General features: G+C 35.3%; 1 protein-coding gene across 6 annotated transcripts in view; it reads left to right on the top strand.

Moving 5' to 3' along the window:
- Positions 1-22,695, top strand: part of LOC115215227 (basic immunoglobulin-like variable motif-containing protein) — a 103,064-nt gene that overhangs the window by 28,488 nt on the left and 51,881 nt on the right. For all 6 annotated transcript variants that reach the window (XM_029784451.2, XM_029784450.2, XM_036505308.1 and 3 more), the window contains one exon: positions 10,177-10,262. The gene's annotated coding sequence lies outside the window, so the exon portion shown is untranslated. The remainder of the gene's footprint in view (positions 1-10,176; positions 10,263-22,695) is intronic.

The raw sequence follows: 22,695 nt of genomic DNA, 5'->3' as shown, positions 1-22,695 counted from the left end.
AAGCTCTTTTTTTACATCTCTGCCTTTTCTTTGGTTAAACATATTTCTCACAGAAGACCAGAAATGAAAAAATGTTGCTTGTATGACAATAATGCTCATCTACAATCACTTCATGATGTCAAGACAATGGTACATGCATGCACGCACACACACACACACACACACATGCATACGCATACAGTTGGCTTCTTTCAATTTCTGTATACCAAATCTATACACAAGGTTTTGGTTGGCCCAAGACTATATTAGAAAATACTTGCTTAACGTGCTGCACAGTGGAACTTAACCCAAAACCACTAGATTAGGAAGCAAAGTTTCTCAGCCACATTTTGCTCCCCCCCCCCCACACACACACACACGAAATGCAGCAGGTGATTTCAGATTTAAATGAGTCTTTTCCTGGGACTCTTTTGTTCACCCCTGAAGCTTGATGATAATAATAATAATAATTAAGTTATTGTATACAATGCTCAGGTGCACCACAACTTGTCAAAAGTGCATATAAAGCATATGCAGTAATGTCTGGGAAGTGAACAGTGTATGAGTCAGATACATGCTTGCGTGTGTATGGAGGGGAGAAAATCAGGTGTAGTGTTGGCGAATATCAGGAAGCACAGAAGTTTTGAAAGATGCAGTGCTCTAACAACTGATGCCGGCAGTTTGTTCCATGCTTCAGCAAAGCTTAGCGTAAAAAGATGTTTCCAAAAGTCATGAGAGCTGTGCTGTTTTCTGACTTTGTAAACATGCCCATGGGTGTTAGACAGGTGGAGTTTGAAAAGGTGCTCAGAGTTACTGTTAGTAAGATGGTTAATAATTTTATGGGTGTCTGCCAAGTCAGCTTTCTAAAGCTTTCAATGTATCCATGCCCAGGGAAGTAAGACATTCAGAATGAACATCTTTCTCATCAATAATTGTCTGGTGATGAGTTGGCAGAATAGTTGGAGTGCCAGAAAAATTGCTTTGTGGCATTTGTCCTGGTTCTTTATGTTCTGAGTTCAAATCCTGCCATGATCACTTTGCACCTTTCATCCTTTCTGAGTCAATAAACTAAAGTACCAGTCAAGTACTGGGAGAAGGTATGGTGGGGTCAGTGGCTTCGCCATATCCTCTCCTCTTGAAATTGCTGTCTTTGCACCAATATTATCAATAGTTTGTCCCTTTTTTTTATCCCTGTTGACACAAGTCTAGGATACAGCATTATTCTGTATCATGATCTTTGTACAGAGAATATTATTAATTCATATTGCAATGAATTATATCTTTCTGTTCTTCTCCAAACTTTCAGTATGATATCAGCAAAAATAAAGATAGAACAGAATATGAATTTTTGTTGTTTATTATGTTTTATTTATTTATTTTTGTAAATTAGAAACAGCTAAATTCAGTATTGCAAAACTTGTATTTAGTTCAGTGTTTAAAAAGATGTGATTACCATTTCCTTTCAAGGAGTCCTTTGATTTTTTTTTTCCATTTATACATTAAAATTCTGAAACAAATTTCAATAATTTAATGAAAATATTCAATATTCTTACAATAAATAATGCGTTTCAACAAAATCTATTGAAATTAGTTTATTTTATATCATGTTCTTGAAATAAAATATTTCATGTTTTCAAAATCATTGAAATGTTATATTGCTATTAGTGACAATTCTTGTATGAAGTGATTCTGAGAGTAATAAAAACAACTCAAGCAGATCATTACAGAAAACCATGTCAGGAATTGAACTTTGCCTGTTTGTTCTGTCACTAATCCACAATAATTTAAGAGCAAGGAAAAATAAATTATTTTAATTCACATTGTTGTTATTTAACTTAACTGTTTTACATAAACATGGCCATAGTTGTGGATGATCTGTTTGTGTATAAAAGTATAAATGAGGGAGAGAGAGTAAGAGAATTATGATTCTTTCTATCAGGAGCACAAGGCCTGAAATTTGGGGGGAAGGAGCAGTCGATTACATCAACCCCAGTACTTCACTGATACATTTTTTTATCAAGCATGAAAGAATGAATGGTAAAGTTGACCTCACCAACATTTGAACTCAGAACATAAAGCTAGAAGAAATGCCACTGAACATTTTGTCTGGCATGATAATGATTTTGCCAGCTCACTGCCATAATAATAATAATAATAATAATAATAATATGATAATTTCTAACTGAGGCACAAAAACACAAGAACACACTGTAGATCTTGATATACAAAAAGACAGGATGGTCATGGAAGGAATGCTGTTGGTCATAGATCTTGATTAGATCTGAATGAAGACTAAACATTAAACCATCCCACCTAGTACCATAAACTGTCCCCGCCTACCAATGTCACATATCCCTCCTACCCACAAAACCCCAGATCCATTCCCCATTCCATCACAGTTAAGGTTTGACTGAATCACAATCAATAAACCAATAGAATGTTTATATTTTCTAATGGTGTGGAGAAAGGTGTGGTATCATGGCCTTGGCAGGTTATGTGGCATAAAACATTGGAAATAACTAGGATCATTTGAGCAGTTTTATTGTCATTGAATCAATAAATCAGTATTACAGGTGCAATCTCTCAAAGTGAATGGAACACATGGAAGGGGGAAACCTGGGAAGATCATAGGACAAAGTACTAAAGGATGACCTCCAGACACAGGATCACTCATACAAGATGAAAAAGGATCAAGATACCTGGCGCCTTGCTGTATTCAAGAAGGCCTGTCATCCACAGCAGAAGTGTTAAGGCCGCACCCCCTGGTGAAGAGGATTGGCATGCATGAGTTGTGTGCCAGTGCCATGTAAAAGGTTTTTGTGCCGGTGCCATGTCTGTTACCATAGTAGACTACAGAAAGATTGTTTTCAAGAAAATGTTATATCGTTTCAGTTCAAAATAAAATGAAAATTGCATGTTGACACTCGCAGGGTGTAATACTTATTACCCTGTAAAATTTGATTTGATGGAGCCATTTGAGAATGCATAGAGAACATCAGACAAAGAATTTCTATAGAGAGAGATTGTGGCTTGAGAAAAAAATTGAGTCCAAATTTAGTTCATGAAGGCCATAGATTAGAGGATCAAAATGATCTCTATTAGTAGTAGTTTGTATGGATGGTATTGGAAGGCGGCGAGCTGGCAGAAACGTTAGCACGCCGGGTGAAATGCTTAGCGGTATTTCGTCTGCGTTACGTTGTGAGTTCAAATTCCGCCAAGGTCGACTTTGACTTTCATCCTTTCGGGGTCTATAAATTAAGTACCAGTTACGAACTGGGGTCGATGTAATCGACTTAATACCTATGTCTGTCCTTGTTTGTTCCCTCTGTGTTTAGCCCCTTGTGGGTAATAAGGAAATAGGTACTGGAAGTGAGATTTTAATCCTTTAGCATTCGAATTGTTTTATCGAAAGCAATGCTTATTTATTCACATTGTTTTGAAATAATCTGGCATTATTTTGTAACTTTGCGAGTTTGTACAAAGTAACTGTTACTTTTTAGAAAGATAATGTAGGGTTGGTGTGAGAGGTCAGATCTGAACATTTTGAACATAAAGCAGGTAGAATATTTTGGCCGGTTTGAATGCTAAAGGGTTAAAGGTGATGCAGGCATTAATCAGGATTTATTGCATGATACCCATTCCCTTACAATCCACCCTGTTACCTTTCAACACTATCCCCCATGTCTTTCAATAACCCATATAACTAACCCCTTCCATCTATTCCCTACCATACTTCCCCACACATTCCTTTTACCATCACTCTCTCTTCCATTCTCCCTCAGTTATAGATGATAATTTAGGTGGTAAGTTACAAGGCAATCATCACTAAGTGCCGGTAATCATGAAAACAGCATCCGATACACTCTGTAAAGTGGTTGATTCTAGGAAGAGCATCCAACTATAGAAACCATTACTAAAGTAGACACTGGAGCTTCAGATGTTGTCAAACCATCCAACCTATGATGGCATAAAAGACATACATTAAATGCTGCTGATGATGATGGTGATGATACCAGACCATCATCAGTGAAAGCCTTAAGGATTTAACAGAACTGCAAGTATCTGGTTCAAATAACAAACAAGAGACTCCGCCACAATTAGACCAAGCAGCAGACATCTTTATCGCCTTAATGAAATGAGTTCCACTTTACAGTGACTCTCAGAAAGCAATCTAAATATTGAACAAAATAGTCAAGCCATGATGTCTTTTTTTTTTTTATTTTTGATGATAACAAGCATCTAACACACTCAGTAATACCATATTTTATAAATGAATTCCAGACTTGTACAAAGGAAATTTTTCTATATATGCCAGGCCATTGTAACCTAACTGTTTTAAATGAGTGCTTATTTCTTTACTTCTTTTTTTTTTTGTTTTGTTTTTTGTCAATAATCAAAATAATTTATCTGCATAAAAATTGTGTTTTCCATTCCTTTGATAACAAAATTTCTGTTAGTGAAATAAAAAGAAAAATAAGTGGAACATATTAACTTTGTTAATCAATGTATTGCTGTGTGTGTGTGTGTGTGTGTGTGTGTGTGTGTGTGTCTGTGTGTGTGTGAATATACACATACATATATATTATTTATACAGAATTATGAATTTAGTTTCATAACAGCCAATTTTTGTTACCAAACACAATACTGCATAAATAATATACCTATTCTAGTAACAATGTGCAAGTGCATCTCTTTTTCTAACTTACAAAAACTTTTTGGGGACATGGACACACAAATATATTGTTGTTTTATCAGTTTCTGCTCAAAGCTGTGGCCATGCTGTTTTACTACACTATTATTATTGAGAGCCTCCTCTGATATGTGGCATTTTGTGAATAGCGAGTTGATGTCGCTACTCTCATTTGTGCCTCCCGTTGTGAGGTAGGTTCATCTGGGAATCTCAACAGGAAGAGAGATCCAGTTTTGATTTGAAAACACTTACATCCACTTTGTGGATGTAGTTTGTTGCATCACAAAGAGTGACCACCATTTTCAAGAAGACCTCATAGTTAGCAGGCTTGTCAAAATGTTTCGCAAATCAAGGAGTTTACGGTTTTAAGGTCTTTGAATGAGGTTGGTCCAGGAACTTTGTGGAGGAGCATCTGGAGACAGTAGCATTCGAAGTTTTTGGGGTGGACCGACCGTATAAACTCAACCTAGAGCATTACTGTTTTTTATTTGTGGATGCCTTTCAATGGTTACACCAAGCTTTCTCCTCTTCCACTTCTTAACATCGTTATTCTAGGTGTAATACTTCGGTACATCACAGTAGAAGATTGTCACGGTGAATGCATCACATCTACACAGCTTAAAGAATGCTGTGAGAGTCATCGATTGTGGCACAAATATTTGTCCTCTAGCTCTTTTGGGATTCCCTGGATCAAAATAAACTCTTTGGCCATAGTTGAGCTATGACCCTCTCCGTGACCTTCATTACATGATCCAACAACCTGATACCTCTGTAATTATTTGTATCTAAAGTGTTACCTTTACCTTTGTAGCAGTTGACTATGTAGCTGCTACACCAGTCATTGGGTATGATTCCTTCATGTATCACCTGGTTAGTTATATGGGTGACTAAGCTATAGCCGACACTGCCAGATATTATGAGCATCTCTGCAGTGATTCCTGATGGGCCGGGGGGGGGGGGGCTTTCCTTGTCTCCATACTCTTAATTGCTTTATCTACCAAGGTACTGTCAACTCAGATAGCTGGTCCCTCTGTTGTGTCGACATTCGGCAGACTCTCTTTATCCCATTCATTTTCTTTATTCAGCAATCTTTCATAGTGGCGTCTCTCTTTGCAGCCTCATTTAGTGCAAGAGAACCATTATCCATGCGGACACACTTCTCTCCTACAATATCATGATTCTCTCTCATACACTGTCTTGCAACATGAAATACCTCAAGTCTTTGGTCCTCACAGCACAGAACATTGGGAAATTTTTTCTTATCTGCTTCCCTTCTGGCTAAATAAACCTGTTTCCTAGCTTCCCTTCAGGCAGCCTGATACAATTCTCTGCTACCACCGTTCTTCCAGTCCTTCCAAGCCTGTTTTTTTTTCTCTAATAGCCCTGTCAACAACAGTGTTCCACCACCACATTAGTTTGGGTCGAGAGGGGACTTTGCACCATCCACAGATCTGGTCAGTGGCCCTCAGCAGGTTGTCCCATAGAAACTTCCAGTTGTCTTCTACTGTATCCTCTTCTATTTCTTCAAAGGCTTCGAGTAATATGTCTCTAAATCTCTGTCCATTTGCAGGATTTTTAAGCTTCCAGACCCCTCTCCTCCATGTTGGTCGTCTTCTGGGCATCCACTTAGCCCTGATCCTGAAGTCACTAACTACTAATCTCTGCTGTGGGGTACATTCTTTGCCTGGAAAGGTTTTGGCATTTATAATCAGCCATCTTTTCCTTTTTCTGGCAAGGATCTAGGCAATTTGGCTAGTGTGTCTGCCAAAACAGTAGGTGGCTAGGTGACTGGCAGGTTTCCTGAAGTTAGTATTGCAAACCATAAGGTCATTTGCATCGCAGAACTCCAGCAGCCTGGTTCCCTTCTCATTGCGGGAACCAAAACCGTAGCCTCCATGTACGCAATGGAAGCCCCTTGTATGTTGTCCAACATGTTCATTGAAGTCACTAGCCACAAAGAGAAGGTCCCTGTCATTCGTCAATGAGGTAGTCTGCAAGAGGGTGTCATAGAATCGGCCTTTCTGTCCATCGGGTAGCCCTGGCTGTGGGGCATAGGCCGATATAATGGTTGCTAAACCATGATGAAGCACTAATCTAATCTTGAGTATTCTGTTGCATATTCTGACTACCTCGATTACCTTATCTACCCATTTTTCAGCGAGAAGTATACCCACGCCCCCAACCCTGTCAGTGTTCCCTACCCAGAAAATTTTGTACCTGTGTTCTTTGCCTGTGAGGAACCTAACGGAACCTCCTCTCCACCTTACTTCTTGGATGCAGCATATATTGACACATCTCAATTCACATCTCAACAATCTCACCAGACCTACCATTCAATGTGCCGATGTTGAGAGTGCCAACCCTGTGGGTGTGGGAGGTATGGCCCTGTGAGACCCTGGGACAAGGGACAGCAGCTTCATGCACCTGAAAAGAAAGCTCACATTTGGCAGAATTCATAACAAACAATAGCCTTCAGTTCAACCTGCATACACTATACCATCATATTTTTGCACTATATGATCACTATCTTATGTAGGAGATAAAGCCTAAGTAGGGGTGGGGATGGCATAAAGCCTTCAGAAGTGTTCATGGGAGAGACAACCAAAGGATGACAAAGGACAGGAACTTCCTGTACATGTGGAGGGAGTGGGAGGGCAGGCGTTCTGCGAACTAGCAAATTTAGACGAGAGCATCTTCTGTATACATATTCCTTTGGAGGAGGTAAAAAAAACAAGAAAATTTGAGTAGGGGAATCCGAGGGCATGCGCTAGTTTATATAGGGTGGTGGTGATGGTGGAGGAAGTCTTGGGGAAGCTAGTGGTAATCAAAGAGAGACAGAGTGAGGCCAAGAGAGAGACAGAGTGAGACGGAGAGATAGAGGGGTAGTGGTCAGAACACAAGGGAGAAAAATATTCTTTTGGGATTTGTGTAGCATAATTTAATGCGACAGCAAATGTTGATAATAATAATAAAATAGAATTGAGAAATCTGAAAGTTTGCAGTCAGACAGGCTAAGACAAAATTAGAGAAATAAATGACTGTGTGATAAATTTCAAGAGATGAATGAATGAATGAATGAATATGTTGTGGTTAAGGAAATGCTTGAACTAAGATTATCTTAAGGCAACAACAAGGAAGACATAACAATTGAAACTATATTTATATGATGACATGGTACTGAAATAGACAGAATAATGAAAAGAACTAATATGCCAGCATGGAAAATGAACATTAAATGATGATATGTGTGTGTGTGTATATATATATATATATATATATATACACACATACGCACACACATCCAGTAAATTTGGGGTGTTTCATCTACATTGCTTTCTAGTTGCCTCATTTACTTTAGTCAGAAATGGTGAAGTTCATATTAAATTGTTTTGTAATTGTGGAGAATGTCACATCTTGGGAAGGGGATTTATTTGTTTCTACTGCAAATGCTTCCTCTAGCACACAGTATCCTAACCTTTTCTCCCTCATGGCACCCTTGCCAAGCCTTTCAGAAATCCATGGTACCCCTATTAGAAAATCTAATATGACAGTTGTTTTTTGATTCAACAGCAATATAACAAAACCTTGTCCCTGGATAATAACATTTGGGTAAAAAAACTATGTCCCTGGAATTGATGATAAAAAATTTTCTTTATTTCACCAATGATGATACAATAATTATAAAATAGATGACAATACAAAAATGTAATAGACAACAATACAAAATATAAGATGACAATAATATTTATTGTTAAAATAGTATAAAAATGTATTTTTTACTCTAAATGATCAGTCATGATACAACATATGTATGTATATTTCACAGCACCTGTTGATCCCACAGTACACTGGTTGGGAACCTCTGCCCTACCACATTGATTGATATACATATATATATATATATATATATATATACATATATATATATATATATATACATATATATATATACATATATACATATATATATATACATATATACATATATATATATATATATATATATATATATATATATATATATATATATATATATATCTGTGTGTGGTTGTGTATGTTTGTGTCTATGTGACCAGTTTGAATATTTTATAAAAAAATTAGGTAGAACATATGTTTAAATATTAATTTGTATTATAGTCATAATGTGTGTGGAAACCAAGATTATGTGATTTTCATGCCATTCCCTAAAGACTACACCAGATTTTATATTGCAAAATCTTCTGTTTTAAAATGTTCATATTTCTTTCAAAATCTTCTACTATAATTTTATGGGAGAACTATTCATTTTTTCCAAAAACCAGCTTATGAATCAAACCACAGTTTATTTTACTGAACATTTTAAAATTCTTTATTGTTTTAAAAATAAGGATCAACTCTTTAGCATTTAAACCATATCCAGCCAAACTATTCTACCTGTTCTTTGTTAAAACTAGCCAGATCTGATCTCTCACACCTACTGTATAATGTTATTCTAAAAATAAACCATCTCATCATCAAAATCTCAAAGCAACGAGATGATGCTTAATTTATTCAAAATAATGTGAATAAATAAACATTATATTTGACAGTGTAATCTGAATGTTAAAGGGTTAGGGGTTTTTAAATGAAGCTAAATATCTACAATCAAGATGCGAAATTGGGCCAGGCACTCTACTTGCTGAAAGGCTGCCTCCCTGTTTTCTGCTACAAAAGAGACAATGGTATTTTATCACAGTTTCACACTAATTAGCTAATTTATTTGGTTCATTAAACTCAAATATATTTTGATAAATTTTTTGAAAAGATTTCTTTCTTTTTTTTTTTTTGTACTTCTGAAAATTATTGTTTTTTCTGAAACAGTGTATACATATATACATATAGTATCTACAGCTGTCCTTGTTTTGCCTGAATATGATGTCTCTGTTAAGAACAATCCCATTGTGTTGCACCGCATGAAAATAAAAATTCTAATACAAACAACAAACCATTTCATTCCTTCTATATATTATATTCTATGTATGATAATGTAACATTTTTTTTGTTGTGTTTGGTTGTTTTCAATTATTTAAGAATCCAAGAGTTTTTCAGTTTCTTTGCCATTGTTAGCGGCCTTCAGCTGTATGTTTGTGTATGCATGCGTGTATTTATATATATCTGTGTCATGCCATTATCATTTAACATCTATGGATATATATATATATATACATATATATATATATATATATATATATATATATAAATGCACACGCATACATGCACACGTTCACATACACATACATACAACAGGATTTTATACAATAATTCTACCAAACTCAGCTGAAGATCAAGGTAGAAAACAACCAAGTTGCAATGCAGTGATACTAAAAAAACTCATGGTTACTAAGTGCAGGCATGTTTGTACCCAGCTGTTTTAATAAAAAAAACCTCCATGTTTATTCAATTTATACTTTTATCTCTGAGGTATGTTACCTTTCTCTACCCCGATTTCTCTGTTTCCTTAAATAACATTGATCATTTTCTCTTTACAGCCACATGGAAACTAGATATGAGTGAAGTTATTGACTGATGAATATTGATAGATGACTATGTTGATTTCAGCACAACCTAATCAAATGTAAGATCATTTAGCTTCCTTCTTCTAGAATTTCTTATTAACCTACTGCATGTATACTGAATATATTTTAACTTATATTGTCTTTATATTAACCTACTGTATATATATATATATATATATATATATATATATATATATATATATATACATATGCTGTGTATATATTAACCTATTGTGTTTATATTGTATATATATTGAAATACTGTGTATGTATTAACTTGTTGTATATATACTGTATATATTGGGTCATCCCATAAGTAATGCAGTTTTTTTATGCTTATTTTATTTTTCAAAATTAAGATAAGCAAAGTTCTTTTTTAATCTAAAATATACTCTCCTCCATTTTCTACAATGCTCTTCCATCTATCTGGTAGACTTGCATGGACCCACTTCCAAAATTCACTTGTCCGTGATGAAAAATACTCCTCCAGTACTATTCTGACCTTGTCACTGTTGTCACTGGTTTATGCTTATTGTCTGATCTCCATTTATTGCATTAATATTCCTTGCACTTTCCATTGCATTGTTGCTTTTATTGAACTCATAAAGCAAAATATACTACATATGCTCCTTTGAAACTTCCATTATAGCTTTGAAAAAATAACTGTTAAAATTTAACTGCACTCTTCAAAACTTGCACTAAGAATAAGGACAAGTTGAAATTACTACCTGCTTTTATTGCAAGTTGATGCAGGTAGTTTATCCCGTCTCCTTCTGACTTTTAGTTCATGCAATTGAAAAATCGCATTATTTATGGGATGACACATTATAATTAACCTATGGTATGTATACTGTATATATGTATTTATCTACTGCATGTGTAACGATATGCAGGTTAACATAATTAACGTACTGTATGTACACTATTTATATATTAAATTACTGTATGGAGATTAACCTTCTGTATGTACACTGTACGTTATATATTAACCTATTGAACCATGATTAAGGTTACTATTGGTTTCATGTTAAAAGAGAAATCCCTTAGATTATCAAACCTGCCACATAGAACATCAGTATTTATCTCCATTTTGGATTAAAACAATATCTACAATGTTTCAGGTTTGATACCTGTTAAGCTTAACATGAAACCAATGGTGACCTTAATCCATATGATATATATATATATATATATATATATATATACACATTTTGTATATATTTTAACCTACTCTATTTATAATAACCTCCTGTGGTAGTGTACGATAACCTGTTGTATGTATGTATTCCTACAGCATGTATACTATAAGTTATTTTAGTTCTGTTATTTAGTTTTTCTTTTATTCTCAGAAATAAAGGTAAATGGTGGTAGATTGGCAGAATTGTTAAGAGAATCAAAAGAAATGTCTTGTAGTATTTGCTTCCGCTCCTTAAATCCTGAGTTCAAATCCTGGTCAACTTTTCATTTCATCCTTCCTGGGGTTGATAAAATGAAGTCACCTGTCAACTAACAATTTCACTCCAGAATCTCAGGCCTTGAAACATTTATTAGAAATAAACAACATTTTGGTGATCTCCTTTAGAAATCCTTGTTTATTTTTTCCTAAATTACTTATCCATCACCCATAGTACCACCATAAAGCTTCCACCTGGAGCTTTGGGTCCCTTTAGTGGAGTTCACTCTAGTTGAAGCCACGTCTCTGGTCTAAGGATTACTACTTCCCTTCCTCCTACCTGTCTTAGAGACCCTGAACACAGGTGTTGGTGCAGCCTATTCCTTATCTCACTAGACCATTAAAAACAAAACTAAACTATGCTAGACCTCATTAGAGGTAGCAGAGTGCTAGAAAAAGGAAGAATAGGGGTGGGGAACTCTTGTTCATGGATAAAATTTCATCCACATTCATATTTAAAACTGTTAGCTGACAGTCTCTTAAAACCTAGATGTATATAAGAGTTTAAACCTTGATGTGTGTGTATGTGTCTGTGTGTTAAGTATGATATGTAGATAGCTATTTTAATTCACAAAAATCAAAATCAAATTCGATGACTGGCGTCCATGCTAGCAGGGTGCAAAGAGCACCATACGAGTGTGATCATTGACAGAGCGACTAACCGACTTCAGTGCCAGTGGCACTTAAAAGGCACCATTCGAGCGTGATCGTTACCAGCGTCACATTACTGGCACTCGAGCCCTGTGCTAGTAGGGTATTAAGAGCACCATCCAAGCGTGATCGTTGCCAGAGCAGCTATCTGGCCTCCATGCCAGTGGCACATAAAAGACACCATTCAAACGTGATTGTTACCAGCATTGCCTTACTGGCACCTGTGCTGGTAGCATGTGTAAAAGATTCGAGTGAGGTCGTTGCCAGTGCTGCCTGACTGGCCCCATGCCGGTGGCACATAAAAGTACCCACTACACTCTCGGAGTGGTTGGCGTTAGGAAGGGCATCCAGCTGTAGAAACTCTGCCAGATCAAGATTGAAGCCTGGTGCAGCCATCTGGTTCGCCAGCCCTCAGTCATACGTCCAACCCATGCTAGCATGGAAAGTGGATGTTAAACGATGATGATGATGATTTCCTATATTGGAAATGGAGCCAATTTCATGTACTGAAATTGGCTCCATTTTTTAATGCTCATACCATATGTATCAATCAAAGAAAATGAACTATGAACATCATTATTGCTCTATATTTCTGCTGTATGCAAGAATGAGCTGAGAGGTTCATAGGCTGACTATGAAGGAATGATACTAGAACTGTGAAATCTTGCATACATTAATTTCAACCCTTCTTATAAATAACTTCATTGTTTCTTTCCATCTAACTGTTCAAAGAAACTTTAAAAATAACTAGTACTGACTTCTGTTAAAAATGGACAAAATTTGGCACTGTGGTACAGTCAAGTACTTGCAGAAAAAGGGTTTCACCCCGAACAACATTCATGCTGACAAGGATGCTACATAAAGGATGATACTACAGCTTTATCAAGAGTGCAAAAATGGACAGTTTCTGTTTGGTAGGTGCCACATATTCTGACAACTGATGAAAAGCACACCAGGCTGATCATATCACAGGAAAATCTGATATTGTTTGAAGCAGATCCAGCTGGTTTCCTTGAACATTTCCTAATCCAGGATGAGTGTTGGGTTCATCACTTTGAGTCAGAGACAAAGAAACAATCCATGCACTGGAAACACCCCTCCTCACCTGCTCCAACAAAGGTCAAGGTTGTTTCATCTGTAGGGAAGACAATGGCTTCAGTTTTGGGGGGATACTAAAGGTATTGCGTTTATTTACTATCTTTAAAAAGGCTACACCAACAATGGAAAGTACTATGCCGACTTGCTATGGCAATTACAAAAGCTATCAAAATCAAACACCCAGGAAAACTAATGAAAGGGGTCTTGTTTCATCAGAACAGCACTCTAGCACACAAGTCCTTGGTTTCTATGGCTGCAAATCTCCTGAGTTGGCTCCATCTGACTATCACCTGTTCCCCAACATGAGAAGATACTTGGCTGGTAACTGGTATCATAGTGATGATGAGGTCATATCTGCTGTTGCTACTAGTTACTTTTGAAGTCTTCTTCGAACAGTCAGATGCCAGTTTCCTGGAGAGAAGCAATGTAGTCATTAATAAATGTTGAAATTAATGCATCCAAGATTTCACAGCAGCACTTCTTCATAGTCAGCCTAGGAACTTTTTAGACCACCTTTGTAGAAGCAATGCAATGTATATTAGCAATGTGGTGTGTAATACATTATATTATATAATAATCATTTACGGTACTTTGTAATAGTAATGTAATATATATATTAGTAGTATTATATTATTATTTATGTACAACACATTATAATAGCAATGTAATATATAATACGGTAAATGTGATGTATAATTCATTTTTATCACAATGCAATTTATTATACACCTGCTAATAGGCATTATCTTGCTATTATAATGTAACAGATAATATATTACAATAGCAATGTGATGTATACAAACGGTGTGATGTTTAATATTATAGCAATGTAATTTATATAAGCAGTATGTTATATATAATACAGCATAATAACAATGTGATATATATATATATTTGTATATGTATATGTATGTATGTATGTATGTATGTATTGTCATCCCATGAATAATGCATTTTTTTAATACTTCATTTATTTTTCAAAATTAAGATAAACAAAGTTCTTTTTTAATCTAAAATATACTCTCCTTCATTTTCTGCAATGCTCTTCCATCTATCTGGTAGACTTGCAAGGACCCTCTTCCAAAATTCACTTGTCTGTGATGAAAAATACTCCTCCAGTACTATTCTGACCTCATCTACAGAATTCATATTTTTTTTCATCCAATTGATTTTGAAGACTGTTGGAATAAATGATAATCAGACGGGGCGATGTCTGGCGAATACGGTAGGTGGGGCATTGTTTCCCATACAAACTGCTCCAATCTTTGGAATGTCATCCTAGGGTGCTGGTGTTTCTCCTTTCCCTACCCACTGTCTTCGGCGCTTGACATTTTTATAGAGAACCCATTTCTCATCACCAGTCACTATTCAGTCCAAAAAAGGTTTATTCATGAGACATGACAGCAAAGAAGAGCATACATTCACTCTCTGTGCGCATTGGGATCCATTGACCCAATTTGTCACTTTCCTGATGGCATACAGGTGTCAATGAATGGTTGAATGACCAAATCAAAGCTTCTCTACTAGTTCCTCAACAGTTACAATGAGATTTTCTTCCACCAGAGTTTGCAGGATGTCCTTGTCAAGCTCTTGCAGGATGAGGCTCGTCTTCTAAGCTGTAGTTTCCAGCTCAGAATTTCTGGAACTACTGTTGACACTTACTTACACTTGTCCAATCCCCATTTACTGCATTAATATTCCTTGCACTTTCTGTTGCACTGTTACCTTTATTGAACTTAAAAAGCAAAATATGATGAATGTGCTCCTTTGCTACTTCCATTATAGAAAAAAATAACTGTTAAAATCGAACTGCACTCTTCAAAACTTGCACTAAGAATAAGGGCAAAGTGAAATTAATACTTGCTTTTATAGCAAGTTGAGTCAGGTTGTTTAATCCATTCCCCTCTGAAAAAAAATTGAAAAACGCATTGTTTAATGGATGACCCTATATATATATATATATATATATCGTTTCTATTATGCAAAAGTAAAGTCCAAAACATTGCTTTTTCAGAAAAAACTAAACTTTTGACAATTTTTGACATCATGGCATCTGAAGCAGCTGGAGATACGATAGTTTGAGCAAAAAGACGCATTTGGCTAAATTTGGACATATGACAGTTTAACATAATAGCAACAATATCTATCTATTCTATATATATATATATAAGAAATGTAGTGTATAATATAATAGCCATGTAATATATAATAGAAATGTAATTCATATTAGCAATGTGATATAATGATATAATGTATAATACATAAATAAGTACTTGTGCTGGTGTCATGTAAGAAGCACCCAGTTCACTCTGGGTTGGCATTAGGAAGAGCATCCAGCCATAGAAATACATGATTGGAATCTTGTGCAGCTCTCTAGCTTGCCATCTCTAGCCAAACCATCTAACTCATGCCAGCATGGAAAATGGACATTAAATGATGAAAAGAAAAGAAAATATACACTGCTTATAGTAGCAATGTAATATGTATCATAATAATTCTAATTCCATCTTGAGGACAGCAATTTTAAGGGGAGGCACAAGTTAATTGTATCAACCCTAGTACTTGACTGTTACTTTATTTTATCAGCTCTGAAAGGATGAAAGGCAAAGTTGACTTCAGTGGTATTTGAACTCAGAGCCAGAAGAAACACTGCTGTGTATTTTGTCCAACACACTGAAGAGTCCGACAGCTTGCAGCTCTAATGTAATATATAATGATATCACATTCTAGTGATAATTGTAAAAATCTCCATAAAATCTCTGCTAAGATTTAACATAGATTTTCTAAATTGGAAATCAATGACTACTTTCTTTTTTAAACTGTATTGACATAGTTTAAGAAAGTAACTTCAAGGTTTTCAATAATAGCTGATCAATAATCTGCAGTAACAGTTGTATAAATATTATTGTATATTAGGAGAATCATTTTGCCAATAACAAACACATTACTTCTATTTTTCACTACTTATTATTATTATTATTATTATTATTATTATTCAACTAGGTAATAATTTAACTAATCGATTCCTTGATTAATTGTTCAATCAATTGATCGATCAGCTGGTTTGTCACAATCCTTTCATTATCATTCAACAGCCTCATCAATGCCATGGCCCTCCCTCCTCATTACTATGGGTCTCTTTCATCTCCTGAATCTGAGTCTCCCAACTTTTCTATTTTTTATGTATATTTTGTGCGTGTGTGCATGCATCCATGGTGTGTTTTTTATTGGGATTTGATTTTTACTTTTAATATCTTTGGTTAGTATCATTCTGAGGAGACTAGTTGTGTGTGCACTCACTCTCACACACACACACACACACACACACACACACACACAAACCCCCTTGCTGCTTTTTTCCTTTTTTTCTTTTGACTGATCATATTTTACAGTTTATGGTTGTCTGCCTCTTCAAATTAATTAACTCTTTTTGTAAATTTACATAGTTTTTCATTTTTTTTTATTTTCTTCGGTTGAATAATTAACTGGCTCATACTTAAGAATTGTCTTAGTATAAAAGTTTGATTTATTTTAATGTATTTAACTTCAGATAATGTTGTGCTAACAATTCCAAAGAAGAATGAGATAACTTTATACATAGCACCTTTGACTAGTAATTTTAAGCACTTTGTTGTGAGTAGAAAAAGTAATAATAAATGTATATATTCTGTACACCTTCTTTATTCTTTGATTTAGATTTCAAACTTCCAAACCTACTTTGACTGAACTTAATCAAATAGGGATTGTCTCCCCTATGACAGCTGATCACCAAGGGTTTCATCATGTATTTTAATTAGCTTATTGCTTTTATTAAATACATTAACCAACCATCATATTAATCTGTAGATATGGTTGTTATGTTCTCTTGGATTGAACCCCAACTTCTATATTTGAAACTTCTCTTCCTATTAATTCTGTAATAAGAACTTGCTTAACTGTTTCCAGAATCTAGTTTTTCATTTTTATTAACACTGACAACTGACTCAAAATGCTGGACTGTGGAATTGGTTATGTCACATTCCTGGCAGTAATGTTTCTTAATTCACACCTGGTCTTCAATTAGCTGCACTTAGGCTTCATAGAATACAGCAATTTTTATTCAGTTGGAATATGTGAATCTTCAGAAATATCAACCATTGAAATCATCCAACCAATATATTTCTTCATAATGGCTTCATTGACAAATCTGAGAAGAGATGATTGTCTGTTTTAACATGATCCTTCTGTGGCTTTAATGTAACTTAGCATTAGTTCTCTGTAATTTTCTAATCTCATTTATCCAAATTCTAAAACTAGGAAGGAAACCCTTTAAAAAGATATGGTTACTGTTCTGCAAATGAATAATAACAATAATAATAATGGATTCAAATTTTGGCAGAAATCTAACAATTTTAAGGAAAAGAACAATCAATTACATCAACTCCAGTACTCAAATGGTTCTTATTTTATTGACCCTGAAAGGGTGAAAGATTAAGTTAACCTCAACAAAATTTGAAATCAGAATGTAAAGAGCTGGAAGAAATGCCACTAGTAATAGGTGGGGTCAGCTGAAAAGTTCACAGGCTGACCAAAATACTCACATGGAATGTAACCAAATGAGATTATTTTTCAACATAGACTCCTTGTAATCTACATACGTTTTCCATCAATGTTGTAGTGCTTGGATCACATTGGTGAAAATTTCATCTTGTTCATCAAAAAAGATCAACAGCAGTGTTTATTTCATGCTGGAGAACAGGTGATAGTCACACACAGCAGCCATTGAAACCAAGGATTTGTGTGCTGGAGCTTTGTCCTGATGAAACAAGATCCCTTATGTCAGTTTTCTTGGGCATTTTATTTTGATAGCCTTTTGTAACTACCTCAGCAAGTTGGCATAATACTCTTCATTGATGATGTGGCCCTTTCCTGGATAGTCAATAAACACAGTGCCTTTTGCATCCCAAAAAACTGAAGTCATCTCTTTCCCTACCAATGAAACAACTTTGGCCTTCTTTGGAACAGTTGAAGAGGAGTGTTTCCACTGCATGGATTGTCTCTTTGTTTCTGACTAATTGATGAACCCAACACTCATCCTTGGTTAAGGAAACCTTCTCGGAAACCAGCTGGATCTACCTGAAACAATGTCATATTTTCCTGTGATGTGATCAGCCTGGTGCACTTTTAATCAAGTATCAGATGTGGCACCCACTGAGCAGACACTTTCAGCATGCCAAGTTCATTGTGCAGAATATTCTCAACTCTTTCATGGGATATGCTACGGGCATTGGCTATTTGATTTCTAGTCAATCATTTGTCTTCCATCACCCTGTGATGAACACAGTCAAAGTTTTCCTTGGTAGTGGCAGTTTCAGGAGTTCCAAACCATGGGGCATCTTCAAGATTCTTCTTTTCCCTTCCTAAATTCTGTTGCCCACTTTTGCACAGTTTATAAAGATGGAGCATCATCCCCTAATGTAGCAACCTTGTTAGCATGACTGTTGTTGGGGGCTAAATCCTTTTTCTGCAGATACTTGATAAAAGCACAATGCCAAACTTTGTCCATTTTGAAGAGCAGTCACTACTGATTACTTTTGAAATCTTCTTTAGAAATAAGCAATGCAGTTATTCATAAAAACAGTTGAAATTAATGCTTGCAAGATTTCACAGCTCTAGAATCACTCCTTCATAGTCAGCCTATGACCTTTTCAGTCAACTCTTGTAATCCTTTCTAAAGTCTTGGTTAATATTTCATTTTTATCAACCCCAAGAAGATGAGAGGCAAATTTGACTACTATGGGATTTAATCTCAGAATGTAAAGAGCCGGAAGAAATGATGCTAAACATTTTGTCCAGCCTGCTAATGATTCTGCTCACTCACTGCCTTAATAATAATAATAATATTAATAATAATAATAATAATAATAAAATTGATGACTAGATTGATGGTTTATAACTAGGAAGTGATAGCCTAAATAGATAGTTTACAGAATTACTGATGAATTAATTCCTTGCTCAATAATGTTAATCAATCAAAATTCCAACTTTGCTAAAAAAAAATTTCTTGTATAAATTTGGAATTGATAATTACTGGAAATCTTTACATTAATTTTTAATGGATTGAGTAGGGTATGTTGGATGAGTGAGTATTTTTAATATGAAAAATAATTCATATCAGGTGTGGCTGTGTGGTAAGAAGTTTTCTTCCCAGCCACATGGTTTCAGGTTCAGTCCCATTTTGTAGTGCCTTGGGCAAGTGTCTTCTGCTATAGCCTTGGGCCAACCAAAGCTTTTGTGAGTGGATTTGATAGACAGAAACTGAAAAAAGCCTGTTATGTGTGTGTGTGTGTGTGTGTGTGTGTGAGAGAGAGAGAGAGAGAGTCTTTTTGTCTAGGTTTGTCACCCTTCACCATTTGACAACTGATGGTACGTTTACATCCCAGTAACTTCACCAAAAATAGACCAATAGAAAAAGTAGCAAGCTTAACAAAAAAATAAGTCATAGGGTCAATTCATTCAACTAAAAGCTTTTTAGTGTGGTGCCCCAACACAGTTGCAGTCTAATGATTGAAACAAGTAAAAAATAAAAGATATATATTCGTAATAATCTATAGTTGACTAATAAATGACTAGTCTTTTTTTTTTTCATAGTTTTATTAACCTCTCTAAAATAGACTATTTCCCATGAGATATACAATCACAGCTAAGCCCATCATAAGGCATGGGAACACTAGACAGTTTCCCAGGGGCCTCAAGTGTCTAGAGGCCCAATTCTGACCTATGTGTATTGTGGCCTGCTGTCAATAAATAAATACCATAAGGCTCACTGCATTGATTTGCCAGGGAGGGAGTGGGGTTATAAGGCTACCTAGACAGTCCTGATTGCAACTGTTGGGTTCTCCTCTGATGGTCAGTGTAAGTTAAGCAAGAAATAATTCTATGTCCAGAAATGGTAATTTATTTTTTGGCTTGATACAAGAGAGAGTGAAAGAGAGTTAATTAAGCTGACTGTGGTATCATACCAACACTCATTTTATCTACTTGGAAAAGATTAACTAATTAAAGTCAGTTCCAGGAAGGTTTGAGTTCAGAACATTGTGACACCATGCTTCTACATGGCTGCGCAACCTACTAGATATAGCAATCAAAACTCTTCCAAATTATCTTAAAACCAGGGACACATTAAATGATATAGTCCAAGAAAGATATATCCCCTCTGAAACGGTATGTTGGTCACTAATGGAATGTCTTTGACCATAGGTTTGCTCAGTCGATTGATTTAGGTCTAAACAATAAAAATTGATATCTGTGCCAAGTTGTGAAATTTTATCCTTCTTAAATGTTTCTAATTTAAGTGCAAGGCCAGTAGTCTTTGGGAAGGGTTTAGTCAATGCCATAGACCCAGTACTTCATTGGTACTTTATTATATTGAGATCAGAGGGATAAAAGGTATGGTTGACATAGGAGGGATTTTAAATTCAGAATGTAAAGAGTTAGAAGAAATATCATATATTCAGTGCTCTAACAATTCTGCCAGCTTGCCTCTTTGACATTTTTTTAAAATTATAACTCGAATGACGTGCATCGGTAACATTATAAATTGCTGATGTTAATACAAGTTAACAGCCTAAACTTATTAGCATACACGAAATATTATGAATACTACTATTATGGAATTATATTAACATCAATCACTTTTGTTGAGAGTAAGGAACTTTGTTAGCAGATTCACATGGCACAACTCATAAATTACATTTCTACCCACTCTCTTTACTTTCTTTAACCCAGCTACCATCTAGTACAAACTTTTTACTATTTCGTACATGCCACTTACTTTAACTATGAACCTCCTACATCCTAGATTTTATCTTTCAGTAGCTCAGTTTCATTGACTTTGAATTATGAGTATACACTAAAGACTCCCTGAGTACTTGAGAGTAGTAACAGCACTAACTGTATCAATCAGTAGGTTAAGTCAATCTCACTGTTGATGCTACATATTCACTGTTACTCAGTCCTCTCATATTTTGGTATTTCCGTTCTCTTTACTCTACATTTTCTGAGTTTTTGCTTCTGTAAGTCCATAGTGTTTTGTATTAAATGTGTCATCAGTTTTAAGAGCTCCTTTAATGAAGTCTCACTATTCTTAACTTTGAGCTTTGTAATCTTCCATAAATCATAATTACTGCCTGAATTTAGTGTCATGCATTAAAACGTGCCAGTCACTACAATGTAGGGTACTCACCTGCAACCCATTTAGTGGTGTAATGGAAAATAGGTCTGGAATTATTGTGGAAATGTTGGAATGGCGGCTAATTGATTTGTGCTGTGTAAAAGAGATAAAATAATAGAGTGCCTCAACTTCTCATGAGCAAGAAACTCGGGTACAAATTCTTCTAGGTGAGTTAGTGGATTAGGCATATTGTTAACAGAGAAATGGAGAGATAAAGTAATTGAGGTCAGTGAGAGTGTGACAATGATTAAGTTTGAACTGGTTACAGATTACACAACATCAATAGTGATCTGTTTATGTGCACCACAGTTAAGGTCAACATATGAACATAAGGATCATGTCTATGAAGATCTCTCATAGACTACCTTGATATCAGTTGACAGTGGTGGCAGTGGCAATAGTTTGATTGACTGATTGATTACAAGTTTAAATCAACTGCTTGTGTTTGTAGGTTGTGGGGATGGATGGCAGAATATATTGTTGTACTTTGCTTCAGTTTATCTTACTGTCTTGCTAAATATATGCTGGTGATTTCTGAATATTTTTTTGGTTTCAATATCTTAATGGTTTAGTTAGTGGTAAAACACAACCCATGACCTTTACCAAAACTTGGATTAAGGAATTTATCATCATACAAGACCTCAGGAGGCCTGAATGTTTACAACAGTGTGTTCACCACTGAAAGCATTCAAGAGCCAGTTGGTAGTGTTAAACCAGATCAGACAACAGATAAAATTTACAGCCTCTGGTATTCTAAACAAGGGAGAATTTCCCTCATCCACTCAAAATTAAAGAGATCAGAGATAAGGAACAAGCCCATTGATACTTTTGGTTCATAAAAAGATTTACCCTTCTGATACCAACACACCCAAAACCGAACCTAATCCATGATATAAACTTCTTGTTTTAATGTGATCTAAACTAAAACCTTCCATCCAAATTCCATATTTATTTGTATTCCAAACACTTGTTTAATAATGACAACTATTTTACAAGATACTTCATTATATTCAAAATGAATCGAAACAAAGTAAGTGTATCTCAATATGACCCTTTCATTATCATATTTCAATAAATA

This window comes from Octopus sinensis, linkage group LG8, assembly GCF_006345805.1.
Source record: "Octopus sinensis linkage group LG8, ASM634580v1, whole genome shotgun sequence".
In the NCBI taxonomy this organism is placed as follows: Eukaryota; Metazoa; Mollusca; class Cephalopoda; order Octopoda; family Octopodidae; genus Octopus; species Octopus sinensis.
Note: the sequence above shows the minus strand (reverse complement) of the source record. Positions and strands in the feature narration are given on the sequence as shown.